Raw genomic sequence first — 15,432 nt, forward strand, 5'->3', positions numbered from 1 at the left:
TCTCTCCCCCACACAGCATGTACAGGGATGTGCTCTACTTTGGAAGTGAAGGTTACCTGCAGGCTGGCAGAGCCTTCTCTGGCCTTTGTGGTGATGGAAGGATTCATGTGGCTTAAGTCTGTTGAGCTGGCTCTGAACATTGCGCCTTCAGATCCCCAGATCCTCCCTACAGCCAGGAACAAATGCAGAAGTTGTAGATCCCCAGCAGAGCAAAGGTCCAAAACTGGCAAGTGTTCTGCTCTGCATGGAGCCAGCTGGGAGCGTGCCACCTCTTCTGTGAGCAGACACGAGGCAGGGCGTGATCTGCAGCCATCTCTTCTCTCTGCTTGCAGCTCCAGCTCCCTGAGTGCCCAGGAGCACAGAGCCCTGCATGCTGGCATAGAGGTGCACAGACCGGGCACTGCAGACCTGGGGGAAGGGAGGTGACTTTTTCTCTTGGTTGTTTTGATTGTTATTTAGGTAACAGGGGAAGAAAGGAAGTTATTGTTTAGTTGAGGGCTTGTGCGTCCTTTTGGGGAAGAAGATTATGTTTGCCTTTGGCATGGAGGAGTTATTGTGTAGTGGCAGCTCATTTTAATTAGTTGCTGCTTCTTTACCTTGGCTCCATTTAACCAGAGAAGAAATTTGTGGAAGGAGAATTTTAAATAGAGAGTGAGAAAAACAACAAAACAAAGCCTGGATCTGGGCTGGGATTTGGGATCTGTGCTTCCACTTACCAGGAAGAGCATTTCTCACAAAGGCAGAGGAAGTGCCTCATTGCTTTCTCTTCCTCTCCTCCATGTTCACTTCAGGGAATGAATGAGGGAAGCGTCTCCCTGGCGGGATTAATGGCAGTATGGAGATGAGCTGAATGTATAATTCCTGGAGGAAGGAGATTGCACCAGCATCAGTTTAGCCCTATACGTATGAGTGCTTTATCGTTTTCTCTCTTATGAAAACACCCAAAGAATTTTCTTCTATAACTTCTGCCCGTGAGATTGAATTGGATCAGATGAGAGCTGGGCAAGCTGGGATGAGTCATATAATTGGTAACTGTGAGGGTATTTAGGCATTGTTTATCTGACTTTAGTTAGAATTAGGCATTAAACAGGAGCTGAGCCTAGGACAGAGGATCTTTCCCTCCTGAGCCTTTGTATCCATCCTCTTACATCTGTTTTTGTTTTTTTTCTGTCTCCTTTTTGAGGGGAGCAGGAGTGGGATCCCTTCCTCGTTGTCCCAGCCCTGTGTCCAGGCTGCAGCTGTCCTTGTCTTGTTCAGCCCCCTCTGCCTTGTCACCGCATCTCTCCCCTGGAGCTGCAAGGTGACAGTCACAACAGCCGGGCAGCAGAACAGGCAGCTGGGCTTTGGCAAGTGACGGGTCAGGGCAGGGCTTTCTTTGTGCAGGCCATAAGGACAGGAGCCCTCCTGCTACAAAGAGAGTTACAGATTTCTCCATTAAAGCTGTGCGGGGCTCTCCAGCTCGTGTTTTCAGGCTGGCGGCACTTGCTGGCAGCCTGTTGCCCGTGAAGCAGGGCTCTGTGCCTTCTGTCTCCTCTATTCTCTCTGAGGGCACCTCCCTGCTGTTCGGGTCCGAGTGAGCTCGGGGTCACTCCCACTTCAGGCCTTTTTCCATTCCCTTTCCAGCCCCTTAAACAACAAAGGTGTTGAGGAAATTTATACCTCTGCCTGGTAACAAGGCAGATCAGTGAGATGCTGTCATGGTTTTGTGAGGGCTCCATAGATTTTTACTGCTTTTCAGTCCTTGGGTTCCCAACCTTCCTTTGGCTTGTAAATTGCCCACAAGATGCAGACACAGCTCCTATTCTGTGAGTTCCTTTGATGATTTTATTTATATCTCTTGCTTTGTCTTGTCTTTTATTACAGGGAGACTGCAATTAATTATTATCCCATCAGCTTCTATTTAGCCTGACAGTACAATGCAACACGCGGTGTCCAACCTTCCCTGCCTCTGTGTGCACAAGCGAGCAGCTATTCTTGAGGGGAACAAAGGCGCTGGCAGTTTTAGAAAGGGACACACTGCTAAAGGGCTGCCTGAGAGGGTTCAATAGCTGTAGTGTGGCTGAAGTGACCAGACATCCCAATTTAGTTGTGATGCTCCTGATTTTGGCTTCTCATCCAAAGCAGGTTTCAGACTGTGGCTCTTTGGGTGGGTACAAGCTTGTGGTTGGAGCAGAGGCAAGGTCTGTGTCTTTTCCCCACTTCTCAGAATGATTTCTCTCTCCTATAAAATGTACATGTGTGAGATAGATAAAACAGCGTTTTGCTTGGGGTGCACAAAGGCTCAGTGGGAACACAGGAGGTGTCTGTATGCAAGAGATCTGAAAAGCAGACCAGAGGGATCTGAAATATAGAGTGGGTGCTGGGGAAGCGGTCAGTGATGCTGAGAGCAGGTTTCCAGAGGGTCAGCCTCGTGTGCTGGAGCTTCAAAGGAGCAGTTTTGGATGTGTCTGGTTTGTTCTGTGTAGGGCCTGCTCAGAAAAGGGTTCTTGCATGCACAACCCTGTAGAAATTACGGTGACTGAAAGCCTTAAAAACAAGTATAATTTAGGGCAATGTTTGGTGGTAATTTCAGGACCTATCCCATCCTTTATGCTGGATTCTGTATGGGGAATATCAGTTGCTCTACTGACTGTTCTGCCACTAGAAAACCTGCAAAGCTGTTTTCACTCTTTCCTTCACATCTATCTGGAAGCTTTATTTGCCCTGTTTGTGCTGCAGGCCCAGGGATGACATGCTGCTGTTGCTGAGCACTGTTGGAAATGATGACCTAAAGGGAGATTCAACACCAGATGAGTGGAAGCTGCTGTTAATCCAAGTGTTCATACACTCAACTTATTTCTCCCACTGTCACATTTCTTCATTGACACCTGGGTTTGGCAGTCTTTTAACAGCGTGACTCTGTCTCTGACCTTCTCAGACCAGCTAATGACAGTGCAGCAAAGCTTCTGGTCCACCTTCCTGACGCAAGTGTCAGTGTACTCCTTCTGCACTGCTCTCCTCTCCTCCCTAGCAGAGTCCACTCAGATGCTTTTCAGGAAGCTGCAAGATAGCCCCCATGTGGGCTGTGTTGCTCTGAGTTCAGAGGTATTTCTCTCTCATGTCCACCATAACTGACTTGTGTTCACTAGGTCACAACTATGGGGCTCTGTGAGAAATGCAAAGTGTGTCTGGGCAGGACAGGCAGAGTGAGCACCTCTGCCATTGATGATGCCAGGATCAAAGTGCCAGGAGCTGCAGGGCTGAGCAGGCTGATAGAACGTGGCTCAAGCTGAGGGCTATTTATGTTCACCCCACTTCACTACCTTCCTGAGAGAGCAGGCTCACAGACTGCTCAGGTGTGCTAACTGAAAGTGAGCTGGGATGGTATTGCAACCCATGTGTTGGGGGAACATAGCTCAGTTCTGCATGGCTTTGTATCTCTCTCTTCCATGTTTAGAAGGTGAAGCTAAAGGAAAGAGCTGTAACTCAATGTCTGATTTCAGGTCGCCCATTCAGAAGCCATTATTAGGTGGCCAAGTGAGCTCTTCTTCCCTCCTCCACCCCAGCTGTATCCCAGCTATGTTCATACTGGCTCTGAGTGTCTACTGTGATAAAATTGCTACTGAATCCTGTCAGCTCTGAAATAGGAACTATGAGGGCTGGTCTTTGCATCAGGCATGTAATTACCTGTCTACAAAACCATGAGAATGTACAAGGGGAAAAACGACAGAAAAGCAAGATCTCTGTCACATGAGAGAAAACCTATCATTTTCCCATTTTTTTCCCCTCCATTCACAGCAGTATGCAGCTGGGTTTAATCCATCTAGGAACCTGCTCAGGGGTCAGACTGTCTGATCAGCCACCTTATGGCTACTGACCCTCAACCTGTATCAGAATGTAGGACTTTTTGTGCGAAAACCCAGGAAAAACTCTCAATTTGGCAAGGTCTTAGAAGCAGAAAAATCCATTTCCTGCATCAGAAGAAGGTCTTTTTATGGTAAACGAATACTGAATTGCAATCAGAACACCAGTGCTATTTGTTAAATGCGAGTTACTTAAATAATTCATTTTTCACTAATTATACAGTACGTGGCTAGCTTCAGTGATCACATGTAATGAAAGGTGAGCGGCTCCTGCAGCATTGTCATGACTTTGATGGTGCTGATCAAGAAGAAACTGAAGAGTTTCTGTAGTCTGCTGTAGTCTGCAGGTTATTGCTTACTAAGAGAGTTAGTTAAACCTGGAGTGCCACGCGTATCCTGTGCTTGGAGCCAGACCTAAACATCCACAGTATCTCCTCATTTCCTGGGGATCTTTAGATTTGACTAAGGTCCCAAATTATCAAAGCTTCTGCCTAATGTTAAATGTGTGTTTAAAACTGTTTGAAGTCAATGATACTTAAATATGTGCTTCAGCTTTAGTCACACCCTTGAGAGTTGTGCCGAACGGAGGCTGCTGGCTAGTCAGGGATAAGCCTCGCTGGCTCCTCTTCCTCCCTCAGGACACGTCTTACCCACTCCATTAACTCACCCAACGCAGCAGGCTCAGAGCGCCTCAGTGAATGTAACTGTTAACTTTATTTCATTTCAAACACAATAGCTGAATCTTTAAGAGTTTGAAAAGTTTCTTCCCCCCTTAGAAACCAAATGAGAGTATATATAGGAGGAAAAAAAATATAATCTCTGGCTATATTATCTTACAGTGCCAAGCAGTGGGGAAGCTTCACAGAGCATTACTGTGCAGTGGAAAAGGCTTGGTTTTCTGTGCTTGCTTTAATGAACCTTTGTTCTACCTCTTAACTGTGACCATTTAATAACCACTTGACTCACTTTGCCCTCAGCAGGATGTTGCACGTAGCTTCCCAGTGCTGAGGAACAGTTGAAATTAAAAATGTAATTTAATGATTCAGCTGGTAACAGACAGATTACCCAATAGCCTGCCTGTGGTGTGGACCTTCGTAAGCATCGTTCTATGCAAGAATGCTTCCTTAGACAAAAATTAACATGCTGGCATGGGTGCTAAGCTCCCAAATCATCTTTCTGCTTTCTTTAAGTCCTTTGTGTAGAATCTCTACTGAATATTTAGCTAAATTTTCATTTAGCTTGTGTGCTTGCAGCCCAGAAGGCCGACTGTATCCCAGGTTGCACCAAGAGAAGTGGAACCAGCAGGTTGAAGGAGGTGATTCTGCCCCTCTGCTCTGCTCTTGTGAGACCCTACCAGGAGTGCTGCGTCCAGTTTTGGAGCCCACAACACAGGAAGGACATGGAGCTGTTGGAGCAGGTCCATAGGAGGACTATGAAGATCATCAGGGTTGTAGCACCTCCCCTATGAGGACAGGCTGAGAGAGCTGGGGCTCTGGAGAAGAGAAGGCTCAGCAGAGACCTTATAGCAGCCTTCCAGGACCTGAAGGGGGCCTACAGGAAAGCTGGGCGGGGACTTGTTGTAAGGGCAGGTAGCAACAGGATGAGGGGAAATTGTTTTTAAACTGGAAGAGGGTAGATTTAGAGTAGATGTTAGGAATAAATTATTTTCTGTGAGGGTGGCGAGACACTGGGACAGGCTGCCCAGAGAGGCTGCAGATGCTCCCTCCTTGAAGGCACTCAAGGCCAGGCTGGATGGGGCTGTGAGCAACCTGGGCTACAAAGAGGTTATTTATATATACATTGCTCTGCCTAGAGCAATGGGGGTGGAACTAAATGATCTTAAAGTTACCTTTCAACCCAAACCATTCTATGATTCTATGAAAGAAAATTATTTTAATGTAAAGAGTAGTTTGTGCTCTTTCTTAAGAAGCAGATTTAGGTATCTTTGCACAGAGGATCCTCTTCTTCAGAGAGCAGTTTTTCTTCTCTCTGAAGAGTTCAGGATTTAAACACAGAAGGCAGACAGGAGCAGAAAGAGGAGGATGGCTGTGAGAGGAAGTCAACACATAGCTGGAATGACATCTCAGGTTGCTGCATCAGTCTGAATCCTTGTGGGCTTTGCTTGGTGTCTGAACAGCATTTAGATGTAGGCAAACTCTATATGGAAGGAAGCTCTTTATTATTATTACATGGTGAGAGGCCTTTTAAAAACAATCTTGTATATCCAGAGGAACTGAAGAGGCCTCCTGAGCTCCTGTTTGGGTCAGGAGAAGAGGTGCCGGGGAGAGACAGGAAAAAGCCTGTTCTGACTGAATGTGTCAGTGGGCTTCATTTCTCTGCTCTTAAGCTCAGTGCCTGCAAGGAAATCTTTCTTCCAAAAAAGCCCAAGAAGAGATTCCACCACAAGCCCTGCTAGAGCAAAGATCCCTCAATGTGATTTTGAAGTCTGCCCAGTCTATAGGCCACAACCAGACAGTGGAGCAGGGGAAGTTGAGCTTTAATTTGAGAAAAAGTTCTCTGTGGCCCAGAGGAAAGAACGACAGGTCTTTCTGCCTGGCGTATGAAAACACGTTCATTGTACCTGAGTCTCCCGTCAGACTGGGGTGGGACAAGAAGTGATGCATTTGAATTGGGGTGGGAAAAGATTTGGCTTATGTGTCAGGAAGTTCTTCCCACAGTGAAAATAGCTTATGGAAAAGCTTTCTTTTTAAATAGTTCTGTTTGATGTAGAGGGTGGTGTTGTGGTTGGGAACTATGAAGGAAGACCTTACTGATGTTCCTACTCCACGCTGTCCTTACATAACGTGCTTCATCAGGGCCCACAGAAAATCAGATCAGAAAAACAGCTTGAGTGTCTCATACAAGGCTTAATTCTGTCTGCTGAAGCCTCTGTGAAATAAATCAGGCATCCTTGACTGTAGCAGCCCTCTTTGGAGAGAGAATTCTTTCACCAATTGTACAACACCTTCTGGTCCTTTCCTAAAATGATGCGAAAATGTGTATGCTCCGTCACAACAGAAAAGATTCAGGATAAACATTGTTCTCAGGGAGGCCTTTGAGCTGCCTTCATTTACAGCCGGTTTGCAGCTGATTTTGTTAGAAGGAACAAATTTACTGTAATAGGTGTGAGTCAGCATGGATATATTGCAGGTAAGTCCTGTCAGGCTGATTTGATCCTTTATGCTAATGCGGTAACTATCAGTCTAGGCAGCGTAAATCCGTTTGGTCTTCCAGACTGTTTGAACAAAATTTTGCATGATGGATTATAGCGCAGCTCCCTTCTAAATGTAGGTTAAAATAAATCACGATCAAAAAGGCTGAAATACAGGCAGGGGACAGAGTCATGGCTTGGGGTGAACAGTGGGAGGAAGTGAGGATGTGGCTGATGCACTTAGACCTGCAAATTCTTCTGATGTTTTTTAATAGCGTTATTAAAGGTGAATGCAGCACCACAGCATGCAGGATCTTCAGTTTTGCAGATGATACAAAGCCAATGGGATCACACAAGGCTTAGTAGTCTTTCTTTGCAAAGAAGTTGCTTTTTGACAGCATAATCTTGCTCAGTGTTGTAAGTAGACTCAAAACCTCAATATGATTTTGCCTGAGCCAGGATCTTTCCATGGCAGTCACAGTGCCTTTAACTGAGGGTAAGAGCTGGAGTGTCAGTGCTATTGGTGGAGATGGAGCTTGTATCACAAGGTGTGTTGGAGGAATGGGGGTGAGGAGTGACCAGCAGGAGGAGCGAGAACCTTCCTTTCCCTTTGGGATTATTTGGGTTCTTACTGCATTCACACCATAAATGTTTGCACAGCAGCATTTGCTGGCAAGTTCTGGTGGTAGCCGTGCTTTATTGTAGTATATAAAATACATATTCTGTTGGGCCATGTTTTATTATAGGATATAAAATATGTATTCTCTTTGTAGCTGATGTAGCAATTATATCTGAGAGAATTTATATTTATGTGTCTGAGTCAGGGCTTACCTAAGCATGCAGCTGTTCCTGATTACCTGCAGATAAAGGAGGAGGAACTGGGTAGGAACAAAAACGACTTGTTCTGGCGCAAGCCTGCTGACGTGCTAGATGAGTTAACTGGGAAGAGATGGTACATGTTTTCTTCCTAGCCAATAGTAATACATAGCATTGTGGAAGCGTAGCTGTATCTGTGTGCTTGGCTGTATACATTTTATTCCTGCCATAGCCATTATCTGAGCTTCACATTCATCTGGCTCTCGTCTTTTAGGTGTTCCTCATTACAAGGTCTCAGCAACACTGTGCCAGTCTGGGCAAGAAATGTGCTTCCTCTTCTTCCACTGAGCAGGACACAGCTGAGCTGTCCAGCAGACAACTCAGTGCCTTCCTGCAGCTTTGCTACCAGTTTTTGAAGGTAATGTGATGACTTGCTGCTCCAATGCTACAAACACTCATCTTTCTGTGGAAAAAAAGTGCAGTCTTTGGAAGATGCACTATAACTTGTGGCTGATTTATTGCATGAGATTCTAAGTAAGGGAAGAGTGAAAACAGCAGGAGAGTGGCTTCTCTTCTCTTTTGGTCCCTGATTTAAATCGGTTGCTGGGGCAGCATTCATTCCTGGGATAAGAGGGAATCTTTTAGACTAAGGTTTCTGCAGTCTTTTAGGGGTATCCACCACCTGTATTTGAGTTTAGAGTTCGCATTTAAAGCTGACCCACTCATCTGATAGTATACCCAGGTGCCACGTTTACTGATTTCTCTGCCACCAAGAAGCTCAACCACAAATCTCCAGACATCTGTCATCACTGACAGAAGGGCACAGATATTAAAATGGAAACCATAAAGTTGAATACATCAAAGATACAACCGGAGAAGAAATACGAGATCCCTCTGTTCGAGGCATAACTCGTTCACATTGACAATTCAAAATCAGCCATAGCAGGAGGATTTAATGATACCATTGTTTAGAGAAATTAGACATGACACTAGCCAGTTACCTTCCATTTTGGTTGGTTAGGATTTGCTGTTGTTTGACACTCATTAGAAATCACAGTAACCTGCTTTCAGGGCAGTCAAATTAAGGTTTCCTCTCTCTGTACAAGATTACTCATCACACCACAGCTACATGATAATTGGAAAATAACTGGTGAATGAGTACACCTTACTGAAGCTGTCATCTGAGCATGTCAGTAATGTTCCTGAGGTGATCCTGAAAAGAATTTGGTTGTACACACAGCACCTAAGAGAAAATGGTTACAGGAAATTAATGCTACAATAACTTATCAGATGCAAAAATAATTATTAATCCTTAATCATGCTGGTAATTTCTTTACAGGAATTCACCTGCCCTTTTGTTTCCTTTAGTGCCTCTGGCATGAGAATACATGGTTTTCTACCTGAACCTCAGCCCCAGCTATTCTTTGTTCTGAGAGCTGCAGTGCCTGCTGGGGAGTTTGAGAGGCTTTGCAGTGGTTGTGCTCACATTAGCAAGCAGCAATGTGCAGCGGGGGCAGATCTGGGTAATGCAGCATTTGGTGCTGGTCTGCTATGTGCATTCTGGGGGGGACCCACTAGCTCTGATGTGGCCCCATGGCTCAGAACATTCAGTAGCAACTGGGACATGGTAGGTGAGTTTTTGGAGCACGTCTTGTCATTTAGTTTTGTATGAAAGGAATCTAGTTCTGTGGCATGGACCTACATGCAGGAAGGTCAGGAATTACTTCAGAAGGAATGTCCTAGCCCTGAGTAAAACACAACCCCTTACAGATGGAGAGGACTCTGGAGGAAGCCCATCAGACCTGCATCTTGTTGCTGGAAATGGCTAAGGGAAGTTAATCTGAACACGCACAACCTGTTTTGTTGTTTTTATAACGTGTTTGCTCTGAGATGCATTTTATTCCAGGGAAGCCCTGCTTTGCAATCAGGAAGTTGCTTGTTCTGTGATGAGCATTGCTGCTGCCCCAGAGGGAGGGGATGGCGCTGTCTGGATGGACTTCAGATCTACAGAAGGAACTTGCTGTTGGTACTCCACCCTAGATCCAGTCTGCAACTGGAAAAGTTTCTTGATTCACTGCAGACTTCGGATTTAGGAGCCAAGAGATGATGTGCATGTGGGGCATGTCAGGCTGGTCCCAAGTGTAGTTCACCCCGCAGCTGTGACAAGCTTCTGGCCTCATGTTGGCAGGGAGATGTGCAGGTAAGGTGAGCATTACCAGTTTATTCTCTTCAATGCATTCTTTTTTTAATTTTAAATGGAAAATACACTCCTTGTGTCACACTGCCCAACTCTGCGTGTTCCCTGCACATTCAAACAGAAGATGAATTTTCACTTTTGACAGTTCAGCTTACAAAACCAAGAGAGTGAGAGAGAAGAAAGACCCTTCTGCATCAGTGTGATGACTGATCACTTCTTTATTTTTGCTCAGATGCCTGGTCTGGATTTGGAATAGGAAAGTAATATACTGTTTCATGGAGTTACGTGGGGAGGGGGCCCTGGAGGAGGAATGCAGAGTGCTGTTAGACAGGGCTGGAGAGATCAGACAGGCACCAGAGAACAAAAGCCGCCCCTGTTAGAGATCTGGGAGCTGGTGCTGGATGGAGCGGGGCCTCCTGCTGCTCGTTGCTCACTGTTGCTGTGGCCAGGCTGGCATCACTGTGCAGGGAGAAATGCAGGCAAAGTGCTAATCTATCGAAACAGAAGGACAGACTTAGCTTGAGAAGATGAGCATGCTGAGCTGGTTTCTGCTCTGTTACACCATGAAACCTCACTGATATCTGTAGAGCTCCCCAGCTGTATCTAGGAGCAGACAGGGGTTCTTTATGCATTTTCTCCAGAGCTGAACTGGTGAGGATTTTGTGAGAACTGGAGAAATTGATACTGAGATTTTCAGCTCTGCAGGAGGGAATCTCTGTTTGCTTAATTTGGGAAGAGACAGTCGTATAACTTACAGGACAAAAAGCTTAAGCAGTGGGAGCATCCCCCAGAGCACAGTGTAGAGCTGGAGGCAGCTAGCTAAAGTCTTTCAGGCTGCCTGAGTCTCCCTGCAATGCTTCCTTCACTCCCTCAAATACAGAGAAACACCCACTCCAAATGTGTTGTGCAAGAACACAATGGTGGGACCAGCTGGGCTTAAAATAACCCCGTTTTGTCTTGCTGCCTTTATAATGTCTCCCAAAAGGCAAATGAAAGAGTGGCTTCTGGAAAACAGCTAATCCCGTGATTTCACCTCGTTCTCTGCCAAGCGCTTCCATTACTGAATGACCTTCACTTCTGTTTCTGTTAGGTGTTCTCTCAAGGTGAGACTTCTAATTTCAAGCTTTTTGCAGTTGTCTTAGAAAAGGCACCATGGTATCCAAAAGCCCTCTCCCACAGTTGCCCCACAATTGCCTTCCCCCATATAAGCACCTATAGCAGAAATCAGATCCCTTCTCAGCTACATCTTTAGTGAGCCAACAGGCCCGTGCTCACACAGAAGCACACAGCACACAGCTCCTGGGTCATTCTCTTCTCTTTGCCAGAATCTCTTCTTTATTATCTCTTCCTTCTCAAAGGATGGTACACATACTGGACACAGCTTTGCAGCAGACAGTCACTGGAGCCATGAACAAGAAGGAACGCTCCCTGCTGCTGTTTGTGACTGTCCTTTCAGTGGAGGGATCAGAGTCGTCCTTTCATGCAGCTTGTGCTTGTCCTCTAAATTCTTTTCAAGGCAACAGCTTTCCGAGGCTGCATCCTGTAAGTGTAACCTGCATTTCTGGTTTCAGATGCCTTGCCTTGTATTTGACTTTTTAAATCTTAAATCAAGTTTTCCTGGGCTGTGGCCAATTCTCAGCCACTTCAGATCGCTGTGTATTGATAGTCCAGTCGGGCTTGTTGTTTCCCTGCTGCCAGCCTTGTTGGCATCTGCAGACTTGGCCACAACAAGGATTTTTATAGTGTCACGTAGATCGCTGATAAAAAATATGGAATGAAAAATGGTAATAGGATTTTCACTATTCTTTTATCCCCAGTATTTTTGCCCAGTGTAATATTGCTGCGCATTTATTGGATTGTGGCTTCTGGAACATCCAGTAAATACGCCTTTGAAGAACAGCCAGTTTCTAGAAAAGCTTTCCATCTTGAACCAGTCCTTTATGCCAACAGCTGATGTTAAGGCTTGGGAAAATAGAAATGTTAAATGTAAAGGTGTGTGCCTCACTGCCTGGTGCCAGATTGTTTGCACAAGTGTAACCAGATCATGCCCCAAAGGTTTCCAGGGAACTTGCTGGGTTTTAGAAATGCAATTAACTCTTCTTTGGCTTTCAGAGGTCCAGTATGTTTCCCCATATGGATTGCAGTGTATTCTGGGCTGAAGGCACTGTTACTTCAGAAGACCGTTTGTTCCCGTTGCATTGCATGGACTGGGAGCTGGCTGCTGTGACCCACTACAGTAACAAAACTGTATTTCCTGCAGTGCTGGGGAGTGGAAGTGACATCCATGCCACGTGTCCTCCCAGTGGTGGTGCCCACCTCATCAGTGTGAATACACATTTTGAATGCTTCTTTTCTTGCAGAGAGGCCAGTTACCAGCCTACAACTCAGTGGGGAGCAGGGCTACTCTGATTGCCATAGAGTGAGCTGAATCTGCAAGCTTCTGAGCATGAGTTGCACACAGGTCGGTGTTAGTGCTCCCAGCGGTGCAGAACCTGTTCTGCAGTGCTCAGGATGTCGGTCAACACTGCTCTGAAACTAAGGGAGTTTCAGGCGCCAGTGTGGCAGAAAGATACCCTTGTCTCAAGTGCTTTGGGTTGTTCAGGACCAGTGCTCATTTAGATCCCAGGTGATGAGGGTTGCAATTCATTTCCAAATATCACTTTCCATCTCTTAAGCCTGATTTGAGGCATCTATAACTGACTTTGAGAGGTGTTGCTAGGAAGGAGGATCATTTACCGTAGAGCTTCCTGAGTGGAGAGGTGTCACTGTTGCAGGTGAGAACAGAAGCAGCTCTTCTGACAGCAGCTGTGTAGCAAATCTCTAATGCAATGGTATCTTAAAGTCTCCGAACTGCTCGGAGAGACCCAGCCAAATATCCCCAGGCTGGTACAGCAGAGCACAAAGGAAATAGTTGATATTCAGATCTCGATCTTGAGCTACACAGGACCTGAAAGCACAGGCACATTTGTACCTTTGGGGAGAGAGGTACGAGGAAGGGGGACAGCCTTTGACATAGAAACAGGAGCTCTCACTTGCAGAGCTAGAGGCAGAACAGTCATCGTTAAAAGAAGGTGACATGGCCTTCATGTGCTGCTCTGGTTTGCAGACCGCTGGGTCCTGAACTCACAGTGGGGTTGGCTCAGCACAGCGGGCTCTGATGGAGGACTATGGCTGGGGAGCTCTGGCACTGCCAGTGGGAAAAGGTCATACAAAATAAACAACAGATAGTCCCTTTGACAAGTGTCGAGGAACATTTCTGACTAATCATGGTATCTTCCAAATGCTTGATCTCAGGCTGATTGCTCTTGGCATGGAAACAGGAGAAAATGAGAAGGGAAAGCAACTGAAGGTAGCTCTTTCTCCATTCAATTCACTGCAACACGGGAAAGTTGAGGGCAGCCCTTCCCATATCTCTCTCTCCTTTTCATTATTATTATTATTTCTTTTTTATAGCCAGAAATAAGGACTTTATTGAGTGATACTCAGCTCCTGTCAGTTGCCAAATCATCATCTGGCAATACAGCAGATTCCAGAAAGGGCTGATCTAGTGAGGCCCAGTGGTGCAGGAGGTGCTAAGGGAAGGTCTCCACCATCTTCCCATCCCTGGCTGCCCTTTTAATTATCCAGGCTGATGTAGGATGTGCGTCCCTGCCTCGCCCATGCTGCCTGCTGGTGTTTCTGGGCCCTGGGAGCTCTGGAAGCGATGCTGTCAGGTGTAACAAGCCAGAGGCAAGTTCTGTTCTGTTCGGAGATTAGACTGTGTGCAGCTGATCCAGCAGGCCCAACAGGTTCCCTGTCAGCTCCTGGGCTCCCACAGCACATCCCTTAAGCCCCCTCTTCCCACATGGGCCCGCCCTGGCTTCTCCTGCAGGTATGAGCGGCTTGCTGTGCACCAAACCATGGTACCTATCTGCAACCAGTTGGCCAGGGCACTTCCTCCCTCATCTCTGCTTGAGTCTTCACCCCATATTTCAGTCTTTTTCCACTATTTCCACCTTTTCAGGAAGGTTGTCCTCAGCTCCCAGCCTGCAGCCAGAGCTGTGTAGAGAGGGGGTCCCATCCGTACTGCATCATCAGGTGCCAACTCATGTAAGCAGATGCCACCAGCGGGAGCCGAGGCATCACAGTGCTCCTTTAAAGACATTTCAGTAGCTCAATTAACTTTTCACTTGGGTGTTTTCTTTCTCCCCACTTTGCTTTCATGGTCATTTAAGACAAATAAAATGAGCAGAACGTGGCAGTGTGATAACCACCATTTAATTCCCTTCCCACGGGTCTCCAGATTATTTGGTGATTCAGCGGCAGCAGGGGGAACATTTACAGCAAAGGAGGAGGGAGCTTCCCACAGGGGCAGCAGCTCACAAGATGGGGCCCCTCAGCATCCTGGGGGAGAATCGTGCCACTGCTTCCCTTTAAATGCTGTGGGTCTGGTGAATGCAGCCTCGGAGCACACAGCTCCCCCACTTTTGTGGTGCTCCCATTCTCACTGCCCTCGTTGTTCTCACATTGTGAAGTGGGGATGAAGACCAGCGTTCAGGATACATTTCACGCTTCTGTGCAAACACAATATGAGATGAGGAATTCATACCCTTAGACAAGGAGACAAGAGTGTATTTTCTCATAATAAGGAAAAGCAGCCAGATTGGAGCCTGCCAATTCCTCTTTAGTGCTCCCGACTTCCCTAGGAAGTTCAAACCAGCCTACGCTTTTAAGCAGGCAGAAGGGAGTATATTGTATATTTTTTTAAATCACAAACCCTTGCAGATCTTTTTTACTTTATTCTCCAAACCTCTGTCTTGGTAGGCGACTTCTCCATCTGGTTGGCTGGGAGCGCAGTGCTGGTGCAGGAGAACACCATGTGCTTTGTGTGCTTGTGAACAATTAACAGCAGTACAGCCCTGCACCAAAGCAGCATGTAAAACGCACCCCAGGAGGGGAACATAACAGCTAAGCAGGCTGGGAAGCAGGCTGGTGCTCTTGTTGTCCTGGAGGAAGACACAGCGTGGGGGTTTACTCCTTCAGCAGCAGCAGTAAATAATGGGTGCTCACCTTCAGTTCTCCTTCAGCCACTTCTTTATCTCCCCAGCCCCTGTGCTGGCAAGGGAAAGGAATATTTACTGGAGTTTTGTGTTTTTATGGCTGTTCAAATTTTAGCTTTGTTTTCTCCCTAAAAAGCAGTGTTTTCACAGCTTTGGCTTCATCTTTCCCTCTGTCTGGAGCACATTCTGCCAGTCTGACACTGAAAATTAGTCCTGAATCATTTGCCTGAACCTGTCAACCCCACATCACAGCCACACATTGTGTATGCAGGTGGTTTGGCCTGGGAAGGATGTATAATGCACGTTAGTCATTTAATACATTTATAATCTAATCTCTCGGCATGACACAGTCAGCAGTTTTTCCTACCCCTTGTGCAGCACATTGGT

The 15,432-nt window shown here is 46.3% G+C and overlaps 1 long non-coding RNA gene across 2 annotated transcripts in view; it reads left to right on the forward strand.

Annotated features, from left to right (window-relative positions):
* The window catches only part of LOC107318504, a 93,422-nt gene that overhangs the window by 55,837 nt on the left and 22,153 nt on the right, over positions 1-15,432 (forward strand). For both annotated transcript variants that reach the window (XR_001557382.2, XR_001557383.2), the window contains exon 8: positions 8,084-11,548. This is a non-coding gene — a long non-coding RNA (uncharacterized LOC107318504). The remainder of the gene's footprint in view (positions 1-8,083; positions 11,549-15,432) is intronic.

The sequence above is a fragment of the Coturnix japonica genome, chromosome 10 (assembly GCF_001577835.2).
Source record: "Coturnix japonica isolate 7356 chromosome 10, Coturnix japonica 2.1, whole genome shotgun sequence".
Classification (NCBI taxonomy): domain Eukaryota; kingdom Metazoa; phylum Chordata; class Aves; order Galliformes; family Phasianidae; genus Coturnix; species Coturnix japonica.